This window comes from Pogonomyrmex barbatus, unplaced genomic scaffold, assembly GCF_055798465.1.
Source record: "Pogonomyrmex barbatus isolate J1 unplaced genomic scaffold, ASM5579846v1 scaffold22, whole genome shotgun sequence".
Classification (NCBI taxonomy): domain Eukaryota; kingdom Metazoa; phylum Arthropoda; class Insecta; order Hymenoptera; family Formicidae; genus Pogonomyrmex; species Pogonomyrmex barbatus.
The window spans coordinates 651,373-667,067 of record NW_028297119.1 but is presented as its reverse complement, the minus strand read 5'-3'; the positions used below and the strand labels follow the sequence as shown (position 1 = coordinate 667,067).

The window sequence follows — 15,695 nt, the reverse complement described above, 5'->3', positions numbered from 1 at the left end:
AGCCAGATATATATAATAATAACAACTAATAATAAAGTAGTCCGCAACAAAAGTAGCCCGCATAAATTTCAGAAAAAATCTTTCAAAAGACGGCATAAATGCGTGATCGCCAAAATTGCGATCAGTCTTTCGAAAGACCGCGGAAACGCGTCGCGCGAGAATATTTCGAAAAGCCTATCAGCAAATTCCTCAATTTGCTGATCGAGCCGGGCGTGATATTGATCAATCACTATCGCGCGATCAGAATGCATGATACAGAATGCTGATCGGCATCGACTAGTCTATATAACCGGCTACACAAGGCGGAGTCAGACGGAATCGAAATTATAAGTCATTCGGAATCAAAATTATAAAAGTCGCGCGAGATATTACCGAATCCCGTCGCGAAGTTCACGCGAGCCATATTATCAGCATCTCAGATGTCATACTCGGTCGTCGGTCGTTAGAGTAACGCAAGACGCGCCGAGCCGCCCAACGATGCTTAATCGTGTGTGAGAAATAACAATTATAATATCACGTGTTTGTGCTCTTGTTAAAATAAATCAATCAAATTAAAGGAAAGTGTATGTTAGTGATTTCAAGAGGACATTCCTTTGATCCTGTTCGGAGTTCCAACTCCTTAGGCTTGGCGAATCCAACTATCCCTAATAATAACGTTGTAGTCCATCCGGGATACAACATTTTGATGGCAGCGGTGGGATAGTCAAAAGTCCCCAAGAAACAACTTAAGAGGATCATTGCTGACCAAGCCAACAGAATCAAAAGAATAAGTCCCGACGTACTGCATTACGAGCAGAAAAGAGGAGGAAAATTTTTTCAAGAGATAAGACCTGCAGTAATAGGTTAAAAGCTGCAGGCAAAAGAACCGAATTTTCCTGTAAAATACAAGACCGAAAATACAAGACTTGTAGAAAACAAGCGGACGGAAAAGGCTCCGTCAGAAAATAAGTCGTCCACGAAAATGTGTCAGAGTAGTGAAAAGTCAGCAGAGTGCCGATCTAAGACAACGAGTGTCCAGTGGTAGCGGAGCAACGACCGGAGAGTCTACGAGCAACCAGCCAGCGCCAACCGTATACACCGACACCAGGCAACGAGGACACTACACTGACACGCACTACTACCAGCGCAATCAACCAACACAGCAGCACAAGCAGCAACGACAAGGCGAGCGTATCCGATTTGTCTACTAATGTAAGTCATAAAAGCCATACTTTGTAAAAGCGAATGTCCACAGCGAAGGACAGTCTAGCGTATGCGACCTAGCCAAAATCGTGGCTAACGAATAACCCCGTAAAATTTCCGAACACTATCACCGCGATAAATACCGCGAGAAACGCGTTAAAAGAAATACGTGACAACGTGCATCGTGTATTAAAATACGAAAGTAGACGAAGACACATTATAACTGAGCGAATTTCCGTACGACGAAAAAGATTATAGCTTGCTCGCACTAAATGACTCCCACATTGTCACATACGTACAGGCACGCAAACACACGCAAACAAATTTACGAGACGGAAGCATATTTGATACTTTCAACATATATCAATCGTTGATAAACGAAATGGCCCACTCACCCGCTGAACAACAAAACGAAATCGACAATGAAATTTTGCAACTACGGCATTCAGTTGAAAGAAACGGTCCATAAGAAAATCGAACAAACCGCCGCGTCACAATTGACGCACAGCTCGATAATATCATACTCCGAATGAATTAATGGACGAAATACGCGATCTCCGTGCAAGTAAACGGATTAAGCCGGCAGGCACCTATTATCATCAATTACTTATGAGCGAGCGAATGAGAGTATCTCAAGATTTTCTGCCGCACTCGTTAGATTTAACTTACGGATGTTCGTATCAGGACATACGAAACTAACGGAAATCATTGTCATTTCTAACGTTGAAGGACGTGCGTAACATGATTCCAGAGATCGACGGCACTTCACGAGGACGCGTGTACGAATTTCTAAACGCAAGCATGTATGCTAAAAAATATACATCCTGCCGATGAACAATCTTTATTGGAGGCCATCTTTTGCACCAAATTCAAAGGCAAGGCCATGATGGATTTCCATACGTGAGAAATAGTGAATTTCGAGTAATTAAAGCGAGAATTGGAAAAGGAATATTTAAGCAAACGGTATCCTATAAACGGAGTTACCCATTTGCAACTGGTTTAACTCGCTCAAGCAGAAACCAAACGAAAGCGCGCAAGAATTCGGTAGACGAATAGATAATATAATTATGGAATTATACGAATCCACACCATTGCACCAAATTCAAAGGCAAGGCCATGATGGATTTCCATACGCGAGATATAGTAAATTTCGAGCAATTAAAATGAGAATTGGAAAAGGAATATTTGAGCAAACGAACTACCGCATATTTGCAACTCGAGTTTAACTCGCTCAAAAACCAAACAAGAGTGCGCAAGAATTCGGTAAGCGAACAGACAATATAGCCATGGAATTATACGAATCCAAGAAGAAGGCAAAAACCATATCGAGCAGCAACGCGCGATCTTAGAAAATATAAAAGAGCAGGCGCTTTACAATTACCAAAACGGGAAACGAAGACATTAAATTAATCGTACGATCGCAACGTTATAAAACGTTACAAGAAGCGATCGCGGGAGCAAGCGTTGAAAAGAAAACGCGAGGATCTAGCATTCGAACTCAAGCGTATCGAAATTGGTTAACATTTAAAACGCAATCACAAAATCCGCGTTGCGATAAATGCGGAAAAATTGTTCATTACGGGCGCGATTGGAGGACTAGCCGTTTCACAAATAGTACTCTCTGCCTAAGCCGGAAGGACAATCACGAATAAACACAATCGAAAAACAATGTAGCTACTGCAAAAAGATAGGATATTTGCATCAAGAATATTGAACACTAAACGGAAAGCCCGAAAACAACAGTAAAAATTCAAAAAAAATTTTTTCGAATTCGCGAAGAGAAAATCCCACAAAGAACTTTAAAAATAAAAAGAGCGAAACTAGCGAAAGTAAACCGACCGTCCCGCGTCCCGCATCAGAGTATCGCGTGGCACACGTCAAGGGGACATTGCTTGTTAACACCGGACTAAACGCGATCACATTACCGATTGCAGAAGCCAAAGGTAGAAAAATAAATTTCCTATTTGATACGCGCATCAGCAACGATAATAAAATTAAAACATTTATTAAATCTATTAGTCCTAATCTACGAGGAAAAAACTAAGTTAACAGGCTAAGATAACAGGACATGAGATAATATAATTGGGCAAAACACATATTACGGTTCAACTATCTCGAGATACGACACCCGGAATAATGCGAGATAATGCGAAAGCGATAGAATATGACGCGATCCTAGGAGCAGATTTCATTTGGCAACACATAACTGCGTTCGACCTAAAAACAAATTCTGTGCAAATTAAAAATACGAATTTCAAGCTTTACCCATACAGGCGCGTAATTTTAGGGCCGCGCAGTGAAACAATCGAGCAAGTCACGACTAATCAAAACAAAATCGGATTGACGAAACTAGAGGAAATGATACCTGGAATTTTTATTGGATGTTGCCTAGTCGAACTGCAAAATTAAGGGACCCAAATAAGAAGGGAGGGTGTGCGTCACGGCGGGGCCCGACCACGAACCAGTCGTGAAAACTCGTAATTATTTTGCGAAAAAAATATCACCTCAGCCAGGAATCGAACCTGGATCTCCTGCTTACCGGGCAGGCATCTTATCCTTTCGACTACCGAGGCATGTGATGATATTTATCGCAAATAACATGTTTAGAATAACACGTCAACAATACAATGATACATATATATATATATATATTACAATATACATATATACATGTATTCTTTCGAATCCCCATGACCGGTACTCCAGAGAGATGATGGTCCTATTCTCTCGATGGATGCAGGTCGGACTGCAGCGGCGACACCCTCCAACGCCATTGGCAAATATACAAATAATCCTCCTGGAGCACGACAGGAGAGATTGCATCAAGCACATGCAATCCTGCAAACACATGCCCAATCAGTATATTAAATATTAGAAGAAGAAAAAATCATCCAAGTACCGTTAGAAGAACTAGGTACGCAAGAAAAGATAACACAAGAATCTGTGAACGCAATACAGACAAGAAGTAAAAATACAAAATTAATCTCTCGAGAAGAGCAAATAAACAGTTCTTTACGCACAGAGCATTTAAATAAAGAAGAAAATCTGTACTAGAATTATATCACGAATATAATGAACGTGTTTCACCTAGAAGGAGACACATTAATGTGCACAACAAAAATTAAGCACGAAATAGCAGTACGGACAGATTCGTCACCAGTAAACGTACGCCCTTACCGTTTATCTGAAAAGCATAAAGACGAGGTAAATAAACAAATTCAAGAAATGCTAATGCAGAAAATTATCAGACCGAGCGTTAGCCAATGGAACGCACCACTATTAGTCGTGTCGAAAAAGACAGACGCTTCAGGAAAAACTAAACTAAAAACTACTTATAGTAGATTTGTAGAATTATAGTAGATTTCAAAAAACTGAATGATCTCATAATTGGAGATTCATTCCCAACATAACGGATATACTTGATCAGCTGGACAACGCGAAGTATTTCACGACATTAGATCTCGCATCAGATTACCACCAGATACCAATGACGGAGCGAGATAAAAATAAAACTGCATTCTCTACGCCATACGGTCATTACGAATAGAATGCCGTTTGGTTTAAAAAACGCACCTGCAACCTTCCAACGCTTAATGAATTCAATTTTAACGGGTTTGCAAGGAATTAAATGTCTAATATATATCTCGACATTGTAATATATGCCCTAGCCTTACAGAACACAACAAAAGATTAAAATTAATTCTTTAAAGACTAAGAGAGAACAATCTAAAACTCTAATCAAGTGTGAATTCTTACGAAAAGAAGTAGTCTATTTAGGACATATAATTATGAAAATGGAATTTCGCTAGAAAAAATTGTTCATCAAAATTGCATGCCATAAAAGACTTTCCTATGTCCAAAAAGGTAAAAGACATGCAATCATTTATTGGCCGGATACTACAGAAAATTTATCGAAGATTTCTCACGAATTGCAAAGCCATTAACAAAACTTACAAAAAAGGGAGAGAAATTTGAGTGGACCACAACATAACAAAATGCATTTGACACGCTAAAGAATAAACTAACAACGGTACCGATATTACAATATCCCGACTTTACAAACTTACTTACGAAAGAATTTCTCCTAACCACGGATGCATCGGATGCACTATGCAATAGGAGCCGTCTTATCGCAAGGCAAGGTAGGTCAAGATCGACCTGTCGCGTACGCCAGCCGCGTATTATCACGAGCAAAATTATAATATGACTGAGAAAGAATCGCAATAATATGGGCAGTAAAGCATTTCAACCCTACTTATACGGGACAAAATTCAAAATAATTACCGACCATAAACCTTTAATATGGTTATTCAATGTAACAGATCCCGGTTCGCGTTTAATCAGATTAAAACTAGAAGAATACGATTATGAAATAATACACAAAGTTGGGAAAACCAACGCTAACGCTAACGCATTAAGTAACATGGCAGCAATAATGAAAGAACAATGATGCCGCGTCAGAAAAACAATAGAAGAAGAAGAAAATAAGAAATAAGATAAGAAGAAGAAGATAAAAAACAAATATTATACCATGACGTACTCATAATATTTGTTTCTTATCTTCTTCTTCTTATCTTATTTCTTATCTTCTTCTTCTATTGTTTTTCTGTAGGAGGACACCAGGGCGTTGAATGAATAGAATCTGATTCCACAACTGGTCAGGATTAAAACGAGATGTTGAACAATACATCTCAAAATGTGAATATTGCCAGAAAAATAAATTGCAACGACGCGCTAAAGCACCTTTAATACACCACTAACAGATACACCAACAAAATCATTTGAAAAATACGCATTAGATATCGTAGGACCTTTGCCTAATGACAATGGGAAACAAATATATATTAACATTTCAGGACAGCTTAACAAAATTCAGCAAAGGAATACTGGTACAAAATCAAAAGGCGACAACAATAAAGAGCTAAAGAGTTTGTGACAAAATTCATATTAGAATATGGAATTCCAGATAAAATTCTGACAAAGAAACAAATTTCGCCAGCGAATTATTTAAAAATATATGTAAATTATTAAAAATACAAAAATTACAAACAACGGCCGTCCGGAAACAAACGGAGTACTTGAAAGATTACACCGGATATTAACCGAATATTTATGACACTATATTAACGACGATCAAATAGACTGGAATGAGTGAATACCATATGCGATATTTGCGTATAAGATGACACCGCATACCGTTAAACGGGTTTCACGGTTTGAACTTGTTTACGGGCACCAAGTACCGCTACCTATGGCCTTAACCAGCTCACCCAAATCATCGTACACATACGATGACTATGCGCAAGAAGTTCGTGAAAAGATATGAGTCGCGAATCAAATAGCGAAAGAAAGCATCAAAGAAGAAAAACAAAAAGCAAAAGAAAATTACGACAGAAAAACGAAAATACGCACATTCGAAGTGGGAGATAAAGCCCTATTACACGATGAAACAGTTCGACGAGGGCAATCGAACAAACTAGACGCATTATGGATTGGATCCTACGTAAAATTAAAAAAAACGGGCGACGTAAATTATAAAATAAAAATGGGCCATCGAACAATAAATGTACACGCGAACTGAATCAAAGCGTTCATCAAAAATTAAAACAGATAAAATAAAGGCGCATAATAAAAAACAATTAAAAATATAAAAAGTGAGACTCATCAACAGAAGAATCCCAGCAGATCCATATGTATAGGTATGTATAGGTAATAGATCCCAAAAATAAAACCACAAATTATAAAAAAAAAGAAAATTAAAAACTAACAACTAGTACACTACATTACAAAACTATACTACTAAAGACAAGTCATCTATAACACTAGATCTCAGAAGAGCGGCCCCTCGCCCTCGCAGGATTGGCCGCGGGTCATTTTCCACATTGTCCTTACCATCATTCAAATTTTCTTGAAATGTCTTTCCATCGTTATAAAAGTTGCGAATAATCCACATCCACTCGCAGATGCGGCGGAAATACACCCGAGCGGCAGGGGCATTCAGAAATTCGTCTAATTCAGCATCGTCCACTTCAGGAATCACAACGTCAAACTCGTCGTCATCGAACGACGCTTCCGCCGCTGCACCGTCATGGAACATCGACGGCGACGCGCTCAGAACGATTTTCACGAGAGCCCATGTTGATGCGAGGAAGACGTCTCGACAATTGACGAGATGCAGTTAGAAGGCTCATCGCAAAAGATGAAATATTAGGAAGTTCACACCTAACATAACACATAGGATATTCACACCTAACATCGATATAATGAAAAAGATAGACCAGCAAAAGTAATCGCTAAAAAAGACATCAGGAGAAATGATAAACGTTATAAAAAGCAAGCTCAAAGGTCCAAAGGAGAATCTTTTTAACTTAAGAAAGCGAAATAAGAATAAAGTAATATTATGCCAGGGAATATGATAAAAAAGAAACCCCGATTTCAAACACCGCAAACTCTTCATGAAAAATAAGAAATTTTACTTTAAAATTGCAGAATAAAGATATGGATAACCAATGGAACTATGGAAGGAGAAGAGAAATTACCATTTGAAATAAAGAACTTCAAACACCACCCCGGAATATACTTCGAGAAGATAGGAAAATTGAACATAATCGAATCATTTTGGAAAATAGTTATAAGAATAGATATTTCACCAATAGAAAAACGAACAGAACAAATAGAAGAATACATTCTTAAAACACTAAACGTATGTACTATGCTACAATTTACAAACAAAGGGTTGTGTCACAACTATAATAACATAATTGAAAATAATTACCAGCGACTAAAACATTTAATAAAAAGAATAAACTCTCTGTATAAGACACAAAATATGAAACGAGGACTGATAGATGGAATAGGAACTGTTGCCAAGACAATTATTTGGGACAATGGTCAATGATGACAGAAAATTAATCAACGAACAATTAAATATTCTATATAACAAACAGCAAACGACAGAGCACATAATAAAAAAATCAAATTAAAATTATAACGACGATAGTGCATATAAATAATCAAGAAAAGATAATTCAAAATAACGAAAACATTTTAGCTGATGCAATCAAAAAATTAGAAACTACAATAACAGCGGAAGTAAGTAGCGAAAATATCAAGGAATATTTTATAATTATTAACGCAATATTTGACGAATTGATACAACACGCGGAAGATACACTAGAATATCTAACTGCGATAAAAAGTGGAATACTATACTCGCGACTAATACCACTAAAAGAAATAATAGAAAACATTAAAAAAGCAACAACACAAATATCTCAAGAATTATATTTCCCATTTAAAATAAGGGAAGAAGATTGGATTACGATGGAAAAAGTAACACGCACTGCGACAAAACAGACGTTTATATAATCTTACATTTCCCATTAATTTCACTTCCAATATATGAAATACTAAACATAATACCGCTACCGGTATTATGTACCACACAAGCAAAACATGTCCACATTAATAGAAATCAACAATCCATTGATAGCCTTAGATACTGACAGACATACGTACGCAAGCTGACTCAAGAAAAGTTAAGACAATGTAAAGAAGTAAATCCAACTATTTGTGAGAACAAATTTTCCCGATTAATAATGTTAAGACCGACTCATTATGCGAAATAGATATATATATATATAGAAACCGATAACAAAAATTGTAAAATTAAATATATAACAATAAAAAAATAGTATATAGATTGCCTTAAGTAATTCACGCTCTTAGTTACATTCTACATCAGCGAAACAATTATTATAATCTCATATAAAAATAATAAAGAAATGCATAAAATTGTCACAAATACAGGAAAAATAACATTATCAAATGATTGTAAAATAGTCACAGCGGATGCGATAATAAAATAAAAAAATTATAAAACATGAAAAAGAAATAAAAACTTATTTACCAGATTACAACATTACAATACTGAGCGAAACCCTCAAGGCGAACAAAGTGAAAAAAATTAAATTAAAAGTTGTACAAGACAGACCTGACAGAATTAACAAAGAAATTAAATAAAATGAATAATAAAATAAACACTAATGATATATTCTCCTTTTTAGAAAAACACTTTATACATCTTATATCAATAAGTAGCATCACATTAATAACAGCCATCACTATCATAGCAATAATAACTGTAACAAAAAAAAAACAACGAAACACTACTAAAACAAATTTTAGTAGAGTTAAGTAGAAATAGCGAACTACGCAGTATAGATCGCGCCGTTAGGAGAAGCGAAAGTACACGATTTTAAATAAACGATTGTAATAAGAATTGTAACGGGGAAAGTTTTATTTTATAAACAACGAAAACCTCGTACCTCCGTTTTCTTTTACTAACGGGGGGGGGGGAAGGGATGTTGTAACCAGATCTATAATTAATAATAAAGTAGACCGCATGGCAACAAAAGTAGCATGAATTTCGGAAAAAGTCTTTCGAAAGACGGCACAAATGCGTGATCGCCAAAAGTGCGATTAGTCTTTCGAAAGATAGCGGAAACGCGTCGCGCGAGAATATTTCGAAAAGCCTATCAGCAAATTCCTTAATTGGCTGATCGAACCGGGCATGATATTGATCAATCAATATCGCGCGATCAATCGACGAAACCGATCAGAATGCTGATCGGGCATCGACCAGTTTATATAACTGGCTACACAAGGCAGAATCAGACGGAGTCGAAAGTGTAAGTCGTTCGGAATCAAAATTATAAAAGTCGCGTGAGATATTATCGAATCCCGTCGCGAAGTTCACGCGAGCCGTATTATTAGCATCTCAAGTCATACTTGGTCGCCAGAGTAAGAGACGCGCCGAGCTGCCTGACGATGCTTAATCGTATGTGAGAAATATAACAGTTATAATATTACGTGCTCTTGTCAAAATAAATCAATCGAATTAAAGGAAAGTATGTTAGTGATTTCAAGAGGACTACATTCCTTTTGATCCTACTCGGAGTTCCAACTCCTTAGGTTTGGCGAATCCGACTATCCCTAATAATAACGTTGTAACTCATCCGGAGTACAACAGTACGATCCGTGCAGTTATTTCGATCACGTGACAAGCAGATGAGAAAATAGTGGATGCACAAAACATTGCTTTCTCATCTGCTTGTCACGTGATTAAAATTTACTGAACGGATAACTGCGTGAATAACTGCGCGGATCGTACCTTCCAATAGAAATTGAGCCGATTGTTTGAATGATAAATAGACAATTTTATACATAAATTTATATTCAAGTAATTAAAATGTAATAAAACTTTTTTATTGTATAAAAGATAATATTTTATTGATATTAAATTTAATTGATATAAACAATGGATATTATAAAAAATATTTAATCTATAAATTTTATTTAAAGGTTAGATATTAATTTTTTGTGAATTATATTGTAAAAATTAAACGACCGTAAGCGGTCATGAATGAGATTCGGAATATAAACAATTAACAGAGAGGAGCCGTCGTGGTCGTGCAGACTAAGTGTCGGATTGGTAGACGAGGGATCCCGAGTTCAAATCCAGTTGGTCTCCATTAATTTTTTCCGAATCTAATAGATATCTTTCAATATGTTATTATTCTCATTTTTTCTTATTTCTTGTTATTTTTATTCTTATTTTTTCTTATTTTTTTATTTTTATTTTTTTAAATTTTATCTTATTTTTATTTTAATTATATCTTATTATTCTTATTATTTTACTTGGATCAATTATTTATTTCTGATCCTTTTCGCTTCTTATTCTAATAAAATTCTAATAAAATTTTGGTGTTCGTTTACGCAATACTGCAAGCAGAGCATCCAAAGCAGGACTTCTGAGATAGCTGCACAGATAAGATACATCCCTGCATAAACGAACGACCTAGTATAAACTAGTATAGAACGACATAGTATAGATAGACTGAGCATACTATATATTAGGCAATGGGCGACATGTACGAGTGAGAAAAAACATCTGATTTTTTTTCTCTTTCTAATAGAAGAAGATGGAGAAAACATTAGGGACTGTGTCTATGATAGGGACCATAGACATTTATATTTGTATATTAGACTGCTAACTTGCCTCAAATACATGGCTTCGAAAAGCATGTACAAAAACACATGCGCATGCGTATGTAGTAAGGGAGCATGCATGCGCATGAAAGTCCTATATATGCTATATATACCGAATATATGCTATATACATGAATTTTATATATATTTGAATAACAAATATGTAATGTTTTTTTTATTCTTTTCGATAATTGTTATAGCTTTTATTCATTTCTTGAAGAAAAAAGTTGAAGAAAAAAATTTCTTTAACAAAAAATTGTTACGCCTTTTAGAAATATATATGTATATATTACAAAGTATTTGGTCATGAAATAAATACATATATATATATATATATATATAAAAAATCAGATTTAGGTAAAGAAATTTATTTAATACAAAATGAAAAAAAATTCTAAAGCAGAATTTGAAGAATGGAAATATTTAAGATTTTTAATAAAAATGTCTGTATATGTGCATCAGCCATATTCATTCGCGTGACCACGTGATCACTCAGTTTATTCAGTGGCCCAAAGATGCAGTTGCCACAAAAATAATGAGGGAAAGTTGAACAAGTTTGTGATTTTTCAAACGTGATAGGTATTATTGATGGAACTCATATCAAAATTCGTGCTCCAAAAGAAGATCCAGACTCGTACATAATAGGAAAGGTTTTCATTCAATTAATGTACAAGTTGTCTGTGAGTCACGTGACTATTCACACATTGTTATGCTGGGCATGTAGGATCTGTGCACGATGCAAGAGTTTTTCGGAACTCACCAGTGGCAGATTTTCTTCAATTACCTCAAATATATATGTTCCTAATAATTCTCATATTATTGGAGATGCTGCATATGGTATCCATCCACAAGTTATGGTACCTTTTAGAGATAATGGTCATCTGACAAATGCGCAAAAAAATTTTAACTATTGTTTGTCATCTACGCGAATGGCAATTGAACGGGCAATAGGTCATCTGAAAGTTCGTTTTAGGGTTCTCTTAGACTATTTACCTTTAACAGATGTTAGAAAAATTCCAGAATTTATTTTGGCCTGTTGTGTATTACATAACATTTATATTTTGCAAAACGATATAATTGAACTGATGGGTATATATAGAAATGAAGAAAAATAGCTGTTTTATATGATAATGCAGTTGAATTAGGAAATGCTAAAAGAAATGTAATTATGAATGCTTTACCAAGGAAAATATAACATTAAAATATATGTAATACTGAACAACATGTGTGTATATAAAAATAAAAATATATTTAAATAATAACTAAGTAAAAAATAAATTAAACGTTTGTTTTTTACTTAATAATTACTAATTTCCTAATTCAACTGCATTATCATGTAAAACAGATTTTGTTTTTGTTCAGTTATTTTATTCTGAATCCATATATCTTTGGTCATTTTAAAATTATAATTCGCGTATTGAAGTTATTACTATATAAGTATAAAATTATAAATGAACGCCAAATTTTAACTTAGTAATTAAAACATAAAACTTAAATCTATTTTCAAAATACTCGTAATATAAAACTAAAAATAATATAAAAACAAAATAACATAAGCTAAATATTATTTTAATGTAAATATTTAAAATATTAAATACATATAAGATGATATCGTTGATTTCAAAAATATTTTCTTCGTAAAGAAGTATAACTAAAAATATTATAGTTCTTACTAATTAATTAATATCACTTTTTACATTAATATCACTTATTAAATTAATATCACTTATTACATTAATATCATTTGTACGTATTGTCGATAGATCACAGACTTGTTACAAACTAGCTATCACATAGAAAATAGAATGTAGGGCATACCACCGAAACAATGCCATTACGGAAATTATAGGACTATTTCTTTTTGCTATAGATAAATATAGAGGTATCAAAATTATTTTTGCTTTTCAATTAAAAGTTTCATAATTTCAATCAATGATTTTTGTATCTCCATTTTCTCTTCATGAATTTTCCTTTATTCTTCTTTACGCTCGATATACCACTGTGCTTTTAATTTCTCATATTCTTTCCTCTCTTCTTCTCTTTTGGCCATTGCTATGTTCCTATCTTGTCTTATATCATCAATGAAATTCTTCAGGACAGTCTCAACTCTTCGCTTTTTGCTTGGATCTAAAATAGAAATTAATTATTAAAGCATGCAGACAAAGACAAAGAATGTATAAAGAATTGAAATCTTATTGATTTATTATTACTAGATGGCAATGAAGGTGATTCTGTCACATTTGTTGGCTTAACTGGACCTTCGCTTGATGCAATCGCAGGTGGCATCACAAAAGCCTTTTTCCCAAAAATTGAGTCCATCACCTTCAAAATTATAATTATGTAAAAGCATTTATTTAGATTATATAAATCAATTATGTAAAAAATTATTTACAAAATTCAAATAGATTATAAAATTAACAGTATCAAATTTATATTTCATTTTCTAATACATTATTTACAGAAATAAGAAACCAATTTACCGAATAAAAGGCCCATGTATTCCGACTTCCACTCTTTTTATTTTGATCGCTTATGTTTTTAAATGTTCTTTTAAGACCAGACATCTTTACATTGCAACCCAGTTACAGCATATTTTCCGTTGGAATTTTCTCTCATTTTTTCTGCTAATTCAGCCCAAATAGTAGCATTTCTTTTAGATCCCGAATTGAAGTCGGATTCTTTCTCCCGATACAATTCTAATAGTAAATATACTGCAGCATCAGACCATACAAATCCTTTTGTATTCGTCGAACAATCATTTTCTTCGGAATCAACATTTTCAGACAATGCTGATGAAAGCTGACTAATTTTTAAAGAACTTGAGAAGTCAGTAGAATTATTCTGCTTACTGATTTCTCTGTTTACAAGCGATTGCAGCAACTTTTGATCTGTAACAACAGTATTCTTAATATAATTTACAGCCAATAATTGAATAAATAGAAAAATATAATCCCTTTAAAAATACTTTTGGAAATAGTGGAAATATTAATTCAAAAACCGAAAACTAACCCAATTGAGTATTTTCACTACTGTCAAAAAGCTTTTTCTGTAAGAAATGATCTACTTGTATTTGTTGTAATCTATATAACCTACAAATATATTCGACTAAATGTTACCTGTTTGAACTTTATTAATTATTTCCTGAGTAAGAAATAATGTGATGACACTCTGCGTTTCTTCAAGACTGGGAACTCTAATAATGTCTCTTCCATATCTTCACACTGACACTTTTATGTAAAATTAGAATTCAAAACTTTTCACAATGTCAACAACCGCCATATGCAATTACACAATCGCATAGAACGTATAAGCTGCTACAGCTTGAACTTGAGGTAGCTGATGCGTGCGTTATGCGCTGCAGCTGGTGGGGATCTAGGGAATTCTAAGCGCTGTTTATGCGCAAATTGAGTGAAACGGTGAACGTTGAGTGAACGTTTTCTATGTCATTCGTGCGCATAATGCGCGAAACGGAACGCAACCTATGTCTATGCGAATGTAACGTCCGCAGAAAATTAAAACTTGCGGACGTTCATCCGAAATGATGTAGGTGCAGTCGAACCTTAGGTTAACGCATGCGCAACCTTAAATATTAAGATATAAGATTATAAATATTGATATTTTAAATATTAAGATTTAAGTATTAGGATACAACCTTCAAGGTCTTACCATTTTATATATAAGTGTGTTCCCTTTTTTTTATTAAGATATATAATTAATATTAAGATATATATATAATCAATAATAAAGCGAGAATTCATTTGATTCATTTTCGTCGTCAGTTAAAATCTTGCTGCGCAACGAAAGACTCTCCGAGTTGGCCCTTCGTTTGAAAGTTTACATTAGAAATATTTGAGTGCGATAAGCCTCCCCTATAGTATAAACTAAGGCCATCGAACGCTCTTTCGTCTCTCCTACAGTTGCAGCATCGAGAACAAAGAGGAAATAATTCGAGAAAAGAAAATTAAGTTATAGAATTATATTTCCAAACTATACATCTAAAAGGAAACAATAATAATAGTAGTAAAACAAAATTATGTCTTATCGCGAGGCGAAGGAAAATGAATTCTCGTTTTGAATAATAAGATTTACCTTTAAGCATTATATCTTAATTATATCTTCGAAATATTAGGCTTAGCTTTTCTTTTCTCCTTTCCCTTTCTTCTATTTTCTCACAAAGAATTGTAGTACAAAATAAATGCTCAGTCGAGGAGTGCTTTGTTTGCCCCTCCCCTTTGCGCCTGGCCCAACTCTAGAGATACGGCTTGGGCGCGGACGGGCCAGTGGTGAGCGAACCTTCGACGAGCACAGTCGTTACCAAACTGTCAGAGAGTGCAGTCACTATCTCAAACCGCTGAATCTTACAACCACAAAGGAAAAATAAAGGAAAGGAAAGCGAAGTCACTATAATTCTAATTCATTTAAGAATTCGCCTCTAACAGTTTAAGGTAACCATTGTTTCTAAT

The 15,695-nt window shown here is 34.6% G+C and overlaps 1 protein-coding gene and 1 pseudogene across 12 annotated transcripts in view; one reads left to right on the top strand and one right to left on the bottom strand.

Moving 5' to 3' along the window:
- Window positions 1–15,695, top strand: part of LOC105427296 (chromatin assembly factor 1, p105 subunit) — a 798,730-nt gene that overhangs the window by 779,049 nt on the left and 3,986 nt on the right. The window lies entirely within an intron of this gene.
- On the bottom strand, window positions 12,786–14,608 carry LOC105427297 (uncharacterized; annotated as a pseudogene). Its single transcript, XR_016139545.1, has 4 exons — window positions 14,349–14,608; window positions 13,713–14,120; window positions 13,443–13,554; window positions 12,786–13,359 (listed from the first exon to the last, which is right to left on the bottom strand). The product of XR_016139545.1 is annotated as an uncharacterized LOC105427297 (transcript).